The 9,326-nt window shown below is 48.2% G+C and overlaps 1 protein-coding gene across 1 annotated transcript in view; it reads left to right on the top strand.

Moving 5' to 3' along the window:
- Positions 1 to 1,752: 1,752 nt before the first annotated feature.
- LOC105493528 (protein tyrosine phosphatase non-receptor type 14) overlaps positions 1,753 to 9,326 on the top strand; it is a 204,198-nt gene continuing 196,624 nt past the window's right edge. The window contains exon 1 of the mRNA XM_011761226.3: positions 1,753 to 2,268. The gene's annotated coding sequence lies outside the window, so the exon portion shown is untranslated. The remainder of the gene's footprint in view (positions 2,269 to 9,326) is intronic.

Below are 9,326 nucleotides of genomic sequence, written 5' to 3'. Positions count from 1 at the left end.
AGTGAGACAGGTAATTTCTTCATGCCTCACTTTCCTCATCTAGGAATGGGGGAGTGCTTTCCACACTTTCTGGAACACAGTCAGGCACTGCCTAATGTTTTCTTTGGAAACCTAGCGCGTCTGTACAGCTATTTCCTTTAAAATGTGAGAAAGTTGATTTCCCTTCAACCTTTTCTTTCCATCACTTTTGCATTGCACTCGGCGTTTTCTCTAATTCTTTATAGTTCTAGAGATTGGCAGATGCTCGAAGAAAATCAGAGTCACTACGGATTTATTTATTTTATTTCATTTTATTTTTTTGAGACGTAGTCTGGCCCTGTAGCCCAGGATGGAGTGCAGTGGCGCGATCTCGGCTCACTGCAACCTCCGCCTCCCGGGTTCAAGCAATTCTCCTGCCTCAGCCTCCCAAGTAGCTGGGACTACAGGCGCACGCCGCCAGGCCCGGCTAACTTTTTGAATTTTAGTAGAGACGGGGTTTCACCGTGTTGCTCAAGCTGGTGTCGAACTTCTGAGCTCAGCCAATCCGCCCGCCTCGGCTTCCCAAAGTGCTGGGATTACAGGTGTGAGCCACCGTGCTTTTTGGTTTCCAGTTCTCTTCCCCAAGAGGCCAGGAATTTTTGCATGAGTTGCCAGACACTGAAGTGATTTGGGACAGCACATTCTGTGACAACGACTTCAAGGCTCCTTTTCAACAAAGGACTGGAATCTTAGCAAGATAACATATCCCAAGACATGTTAGCAATGCAAAGGACCACAGAAATCTAGACAAATTCTTTAATTTTACAGCTACAGAAACCTAGGATCTCAGGGGCTGGGATACTCCTCAGTTATCCAATCGGGCAGGGCCTAAAACTCAGGTTCAGTCTCCTGGCTCCAAGCTTTTTCCATCATACCAGCTGCGTCTCATTAACTCCACCTCCGAAAGTGCTAAGGAAGTTCCCTCCCAGTGCCTACCCAAGCAGGGTGGGGCGATTCTGTGGCATGGAACAAACCGGGAAAACGACATTTTCCAACTCTCAGCACAGAGGCTGCTTTTTATCATTCCTAGGGGGCAGGAGGGGGCAGGGAGAGAAGGCTAAGACACCGGGTCCAGTACCCAGAGGTTCTAGGGAGAGATCTTTGAGATTGCCTACTCGGTGAGGCCACCTTACTTTCTCCTGGTCTGTTTTCCCCTGTGGGGTGGCTGCAGGAGGCGTCCTGCTTGGAGGGTTCCCCAATATAAGGTGGACTGTCCTTGATCTAGGTCGGGGTGGGCAAGATCCTGCCGCCACCCCGTCTCTGCGGTCCTCGGAAGTCTAGGTGGGATCTTCCTTTCCTTGCCTCTTTCTTCCCAACGGCGGGAGCGGCACAGGGTTGGGGTGGTTGCGGTCGCCTCGCTCTCTCCACTTCAACGTCTCTTACTCCAGGGAGTTTCATCCGGTCCTCCGTCCTCGGCCCCCACCTTTTAAAACATTTTCCAAAACTACACCATTAAAAGTGCGCGACTTCTCCGGGCCTGCAGAAGGAGCTCCTGCAGCCCGGCATTCCTCGGATTCCAGCGCTGTGACGTCCCCAAGGACGGCGCGCCTCCAGCTTGGGAGCTCTGGAGCTGGGGCTCCACGTTTCAGCGCGCGCCCGCGGCGCCCCCGGCGCGCGCCCTCCCGGGCCGCATTCCTCCCCGCCCCCGGCCGCGCGCCCCGCGCTCCCTCCGCCTCCAGGCCCCCAGCGCTGCCGAGCCCGGCTCTGGGGTGGGGGAGCCGTGGCCGCCGGCGCTTGCTCCGTCCCCTCCCACTCGCACGGCCCCTTCCTCCCTCCTCTGCCGGCCGCTCGCATTTCCTGCCGCTCTGGCTCTCCCGGCCCCTCAAAGTTCTTCCCAACTTTTTCTCCGTGGAGTGAGCGCAGGGGACGCAGACTCGGGGGCAGGTTGCTGTGCTCCTCCGGGCTCGGCCGCCTGCTCTGCTGGCTCAGGTCCTTGGGGAGCCCTAGACAGACACAAGTGGCCACTGGCGCTCCTTCCCCTCCCAGCTGAGCCATCCTCCCCGGCCTCCTGGAACGGGACAGCCAGTGCTTAGGTTTTTCTCCTTTTCTTCCCCGGTGCGCCTCTGCTCCGACTCTCGCGCCGGGATCGCGGCGGAAACCTCCCTCCCCTTTCGCCTCCTGCGGCTCCTTCCCTTCGCCCCTCCTCCGCCAGCCACTGGAATCAATTCCGTGGGGAATCGGGGCTTCGCCGCCGCGAAGGACAGCCTTTCCGCGCGGGACTCCGGGGCGCCACGGGGGCCATGTAAGCAGGTAAGCCCCGTCCAAGCCGGGGAGTCGGGCCCGAGGTTGGAGGCCGCCTCGGCGCTCCGGGCGCCCTGCGGATGACTTGGGCAGACGCTGGCAACGCCAACTTGCGATTGGCGGCCCGGGACGCCTGGCAGGGCAGCGGGGGCGCTGGGTGGCCGGGCCGCAGGGGTGTTATCTCGCGGTGGGAGCTGCCCGTGGTGAGGCGCAAAGCTTGTCCCGGAGCGAGCTGGAAGGTGAGCGCCGTCTGGGGAGTTTGTGGTTAAACCCACACCCTCGTCTTCTCTCTCCCTTCCCTTCTGCGTTTTGGGAATGAGAGAGGGCCTCGGAGGGGCACCTGGAGATACCTAAACCTTGGGGGCTAGAGGATGAAAGACGAACGACGTCGCGGTCGCTGCAGCGGTAGGGGGACGCAGCTGCCCGACGCCCCCAGTTACCCCCCACCACCACCGGGAAGGGATCTTGAGGCGAGCGGAGTTTTCCTGCCCTCTCACTAGGCCTCAGTGGTGCCACCGAACTCCTGGGCGTCGAGGCTCCTACTTGGGTGGTCGGGCTGGCTCGTAGAAAAAAGCTGTGGTCACACAATTTCAGATCAGGTCTCCACCTCAAACTTTTCAAGTTCTAGGTATTAACAGCCTCTCCTTCCCCACGTGACCCCCAGATCTCGGGTTTGAATACTTGTAAATGGATTTTACACCTTTTCGTTTGGAGAGAGCAGTGAGGTAACGCTGCCCCTACCTCCCTTTTCCTCTCACTTCCTTCAGTTCCTGTCCTCCAGCCCCCTCATCCCCACCTACAATTTCAGAGATTGTAGGGTTTCCGCTTAAGTCTGGGGACTGGCTGTCGCAGGTTCTTTGTGAAGGTGAGAAATCTCTAGATTGCAGGCGCGGGCAGTTACAGAGTTTCCACCAATGTGTTAACTTCTTGAAATGGATTAGTTTACTCATTCATCCAACAAACCCAGCTTCCACTCTGCTAGGAACAGGGGATAGAAAGATGCTAAACGAGATCACAGGGCAGGAGTCTGCAGCCTAGTGGAGGAAACCTGAAGGCAGATGAAGAATGATAATGCGTGGAAGATGGGTTCTGTGAGAGTCTGAGGCGAGCTTGGTCCTGGTGAGGCGTGCACTGCGCTTAGAGAATGGAGGTTGTGCTCATCTGGAGGGTGTATTCCAGGCAGAGGAAACAGCTGGTGCAGAGTGAACACAAGAAGGACCGAAAGTTTCCCTAGCCATCTGGGGGCCCAAGGGGCATTTATGGCCATGTTGGTGCAGTGTTGCTGGGATAGCATTCTCTCCACCCCCAATATAAGAAATTAATCTAGGAGTACGTTAGCCACTGATGGGAACCACAAGTAGCTTCCAGTGGAGCCAAGCCCTCCCTCTTTGGATACACTTCCATGCCTGCTGCTGTTTTACCACAAGCAGCTGTTGTATGATCATCTAAATTTTAATTGGCCCATGCTCGGTTTCGTTAACATGGTATTGATTCTTCTTCTTTTTTATTCCCCACATTCAAACAATGATTCCTTTTTTAAAAGGCTGCTTGACAGCCATAGGTGTGGTAATACAAGGCTTTACGGACCTTGTATTATAAAGTTACCTAATTGTTTGGTGATGGGGTTAAAGCTTGTGCCATAGAAATGACAGCCTTAATGAGCGGGAGCTGAATGGCATGATGCCCTTTTTGCCCAGTCTGAATGGGTGGCCATGTGGTGCAAAATTAGTTCATCTGTATGTCACGAAGTTTGTTATACTTTTCTCTACTTTGAAGTCATTACTATTGCTTTAGCACGCACAGTTGTAAGGACTGTCGTTCTTCTCTCTGAAACTTTATGAAAATAGAAAACACTTCTTGCAGATTTTTGTAGCCTAATGGCCCAGGATTCAGCAAATCCTGGCTAGAAAAGTTTCTTACAATGCAGTAGCGTTCTGTACGTGGTTTGCCTTTCAAGGGTGCCTCTTCACTGGACTGAAGTGGTGCTGTAGTATTGTTCCTAGTGGCTGAGTCCTGGCCGAGGTGGCAGACATCCAGCTTTTGGTGACCTCAGGCCAGTACATCAGAGTAGGAAGAACACAGTGACTTCCTACACCTTTGGGTGTTTATCCAAGCCCCTCGACCAGCATCTTTTCTTATCTCAAGAACAGCCCCTTCACAGAAGGTTTCCTGAAGGTGTGGGGACCTGCATGAGAGAAATGGCTGAAGAGAAGCCCTTTCCCGCGAATCCCAGGCATTTGCCCAGTTTCCATCATTGGCTTCAACATGTAATTATTATTAACACTTGAGTTATTCAGGTTTGTGCATACTGTGTCACGCTGGTAGCTGTACTAGAAAGAACAGTTAGACTTTTAATAGGGAAGCACCATAAGGAATTCAGAGAAAAATCAGAATTTTTAGAATAATTCTTACTTGCCCTGGACGTATGGGCTAAGTGTCAAGAACTATGAGGACTTTTTATTTTCCAGTGCCTTCCTTCCTTATTAGAGGTTTAAATTTGCTCCAGGGAAGCAAACATCAACCCTTTGATTGCATATTATAGCCCTCCTGGGTTTCATATTCTTGTCATTTTTGAGCAAGGATTTCGTCAAATTCTTGCATTTGAGCTTCCATTACTTAGTCACCAAATGCTGTGTTTTTAAAAAATTCATTTTAAGCCTCAGAACAGTGCTGTGAGCTTTGTTAGAGATAATGCATGAGAAAGAGATAAGATGAAATACTTAATTAGCCAATTAAGGAATGAGGGAAAACAAACACTAAAGCTTTGGTAGGGAGGAAGTTCAAGTTAATGTCTAAAATACGTTTTTGGATCTCCCCTTACGGATTTAATTTGATTTAATTAATACTTCCTCTGTATGCATCTCACCGACGGCTTATTGAATGGTCCAAGGGGTATGTGTGGTAAGTTCTATAGCTTTTCCTGGCTGTCGGTGTGCTAGAGCAGGCGGTCCAGGTTTGGGAGTTTGAAATATAACTAGGTTGGAATTCCAGCTCTGCTATTTTTTAGCTGTGTGATGTTGGATGAACTTCATAGCCCTTCTGAGCCTCAGTTTCTTCATCTGCAAAATGGATCTGATAACATTTAGCCTCTCAGGATGTGTATGGAGAATTCAGTGTCATGCTGTATAACAGCACCTCACACAGAATAGGTCAAGGATGGCTATTTATATGTTCAAGGACTTGTATGTGGCCATGAATGTTCTCTTTGTGTGTTATTTTTTCAGCAGCCTGAATTCACGTGTGTGTAAACATACACATAAAGCTTTGTCTCTGACTTTTTTTTTCAGTCTATTGGCTCAAAACAAACATGTTGGCTGGCAGCTGCCATGTGGCCCCTCCTACAAGAGGAAATTGAGAGGTAGGGGACCAGGCAGTAGAGAAGTTTGAGGAGGGAAAGCCACTGAGAGATTAGAAGGGCAGAGAAAAAGATCTTTTTCCCTGTATAATTCTTACTGTAATCAGGGGCCAGTATTTTATGTAAGGATCCTTGTATTTCTAATGTTGAAATCTAGTTAAAGAATGTTAGGGTAACTCTTGCCTTTAACAAGAGTACAAAAGCTAGCTGATACATCTTTGCAGCCTAGTGAAGCCCAAATATAAAGAGTAAACTGCAATACTTCTTGTGTAATGCCAGCCACTGGTTATTTGAACTTTAATGTTGTCTTTCATCTGAGAAACCTAGAGTATTTGACAAAAATTAAATTATTGATCTTCATATCAACCTCAAAGTGCAAGGGAATGTTAGAAGAAAGGAACAATGTTAGAACAATGTTAGAAGAAAGCATGTGTTCTTGAAACAGAGTGGCAAAGAATTGGTTAAGTCTTTTCTGCAGGATGGCATGCAGGCCTGGAGATCATATGAAGGTGTCCTACCCCTTTGGGGAATCAGGGGGAGAGAGCCCAGGAAAATGCAGGCCTGACCTGGATTTTTGCAATAGGAGGGGAGAGGAAATGTATCTTGCCCAGACCAGCAGTGCCTTTGCCATATATTGCATGCATGCTGATTATGAAAATAATCTTATAATTATTTATAATTCTGAATTAAAGGATATGATGCAATGCTTGTGGATGAAGGACACAGAGTAGCTGTGTAAAAGGTAATAGTGAGTAAGTGCCTTTTTGTGTGATAAGGGTCGTTCTGGCTCTAAGTTGGGTTATAAATGGCATATTAACATTGTTTTACTTTCCTTTCCTTTTTCCTGTTGGTTCTGTATTTCTTGACTTTTCTTCCCCTGTCAAGCTTTTGTTTGATTTTCTTCAGAGTCCTTGCAATTGGAAAAAACATTTCATAGCCATTCTTAGATCAGCCTTACATGTAAAATTTGATATGTGGTTGATTTAGCTTAGTTTCCTTAGGGGCTAAATTAGGCTTAGGTCAAGAGTTTCATCCTAAGCCTGGTCAATTAGTTTGACCCAGAGGACTACTGCACATCCAGAGAGCCGTAACCCTAGCTGGCCATCCCATAAATGCTTTATGTTGGTCAATAGGGAGGAATCTAGTGAGAAAATGAGAAAGGAATCCTTTGGTGATGTAGCATTGTCTCTAAGTAGTAAAATATCCTCTTCACATTTAGATTGTTTGAGATTTTAGTGCTGAACTGTATTCCTAAGTTAAGAAGCCTTACCATGTGGGCCACTGACTTGATCTGCTTTGCGTTACACGTTTTGCGCTCACAGGGAAAAATTACTTACAGTTGAAAATTAGCCAGAGTTCCTAATGCATATTTTTGTATGAAATGTGTACTTTACTTCTACTTAATTTCCTTGTGTCTTTGGAAATTCATCTCTGGGGGTTAATTTGTTCACACTGCATTCCTCAAGTAATTGGGGCATTAGCCGAAGCAGTAGATTGTCAACCTCCAGTGAGTATCACCTGCAGGGCTTGTTAAACAAAGGTTGCTGTTCTTCCCCAGGCCTACCTCCGTTTCTGGATTCAGCACATTTAAGGTAGGCCTGAGAATTTCCATTTCCAAAGAGCTCCCGGGTGGTGCTGATGCTCTTGGTGTTGACCAACTGCATTTTGAGAAGCACTGAGCTGAGAAGTCTTGTTTGGTTCCCCCACCCCTGTTCCTCAGGCTTGCTATGGGTGTCACTTTTTCACTGCACCGGTTTGAATGATTCCATTCCTCGTTGCTTTAGAGCTGCAGAGAGGCTCGGTTAATGGCCTCGTATCCCTAGCCAGGTTCATGTAAAGCACTAATTAGATGTTTCCATGTTACTGGATCTCCTTGGCTATCATCTCCAGTCCAGACCTCTCTGCTTGCTACCAAACAGTTGGGTTTATCTGGTGCTTATATTCATTTGAGTGTCTGCTATACATGCCAAATCCTACCTGTCTCAACTTGAAGTCTCCAGTTTCTTGTCACAAAATGTACTGCTTCCAAATTACCTATCTCAGTGACATTGCTGTCTATTGAGTTAGCTGCTCAAGCCAGGCTTTTGGAGTTTTCTTCAACCTGTCATTCGTAGCACCCTCAATCCATTTTCTCAAACCTCGGTAACAAATCCCATCAGTCATTAGGTCCTTTGAGTTTGCGTCTGTAAAAGTATTTTCCATTTGCTCTTTGCTCCCCATCCTTACTTCCTCTTGAGATTGTTCCAAGAGCATTGCTGTGGTTTGAATGTCCCCTCCAAAACTCATGGTAAAATTTGATTGCCATTGTCAACAGTGTTAAAAGGTGGGAACTTTAAGAGGTGATTAGGAGGAGCCTTCATGAAGGGATTAATGTCAGATTTGTTATCTCAAGAGTAGATTGTGATAAAGGGAGTCTGGCCCCTGGTGCCTTTCTCCATCTTCTGTGCTTGCCTCTGCCTTCCACCTTTGCACCATAGGATGACCCTGGCCAAATACTAGCACCATGCTTTTGGACTTTTCCAGCCTCCAGAACTGTGAGCCAAATAAACTGCTCTTTTTATAAATTACCTACTCCGTGATATTCTGTTATAGCAGCAGAAAATTATTTTTATTCTTTCAATGCTACAAAAAGGGTGTTTGAAATCACAAATTTTTGAAGATTTTACTCTTTTGAGTACTATTTAAAGTCTTTCACTTGTTATTTCCCTTATCATATGGATTCCTGACTATCTTCCCATCCCCATCTGCTGCTCTTTCTCTCTCTCTCCACTAGCGCTCCTAACACTTAGTGGTGTTTAATTCTCCTCTCCTTTGTTACATTCATACCCAGAGTGGCCTTACCCCTTCCTGCCTGCTTAACCTCTTTGTGGTCAACTAAAGCTCCACCTTCACTCTGCTTCTCTCCACTGAAGCCTTCCTTCCCTTCCCTTCCCTTCCCCTTCCCCTTCCCCTTCCCCTTCCCCTGCCCCTGCCCCTGCCCCTGCCCTTCCCTGCCCTTTTTTCTCTTCTTTTCTCTCTCTCACCTCCCCTTCCCTCCTCTCTTCTCTCTCTCTTTCTCTCTCTCTTTCTTTTTCCCATTCCTTTCTTTGTCTTTTTTTTTTTAGATGGAGTCTCGCTCTGTCTCACAGGCTGGAGTGCAATGGCGCGATCTCGGCTCACTGTAACCTCCACCTCCCGGGTTCAAGCGATTCTCCTACTTCAGCCTTCTGAGTAGCTGGGATGATAGGTGTGCAGTCACCACACCTGGCTAATTTTTGTATTTTTAGTAGAGACGGGGTTTCACCATGTTGGCCAGGCTGGTCTCGAACTCCTGACCTTAGGTGATCTGCCCAGCTTGACCTCCCAAAGTGTTGGGATTACAGGCATGAGCCACTGAGCCTGCCCTTTTTTTTCTTTCACTCTCTTTCTTCTTTCTTTGACAGGGTTTTGCCTTGTCACTAAGGCCGGAGTGCAGTGGGGTGATCATGGCTCATTGTACCTCGACCTCCTGGATTTAATTGATCCTCCCACCTCAGCCTCTCAAGTAGCTAGGACCACAGGTGTCAGCCACTATGCCTGGCTAATTTAAAAAAAAAATTTTGTACAGATGTAGTTTCCCTATGTTCAAGCCCAGGCTGATCCTGAACTCCTGGGCTCAAGCGATCCTCCTACTTCAGCTTCCCAAAGTATTGGGATTCCAGACGTGGGCCCCTGTGCCCAGCCCATTCCTTAC

The sequence above is a fragment of the Macaca nemestrina genome, chromosome 1, assembly GCF_043159975.1.
Source record: "Macaca nemestrina isolate mMacNem1 chromosome 1, mMacNem.hap1, whole genome shotgun sequence".
NCBI classification, from domain to species: Eukaryota; Metazoa; Chordata; class Mammalia; order Primates; family Cercopithecidae; genus Macaca; species Macaca nemestrina.
The sequence above is the reverse complement of the archived record's forward strand: the minus strand, read 5'-3'. Positions and strand labels throughout refer to the sequence as shown.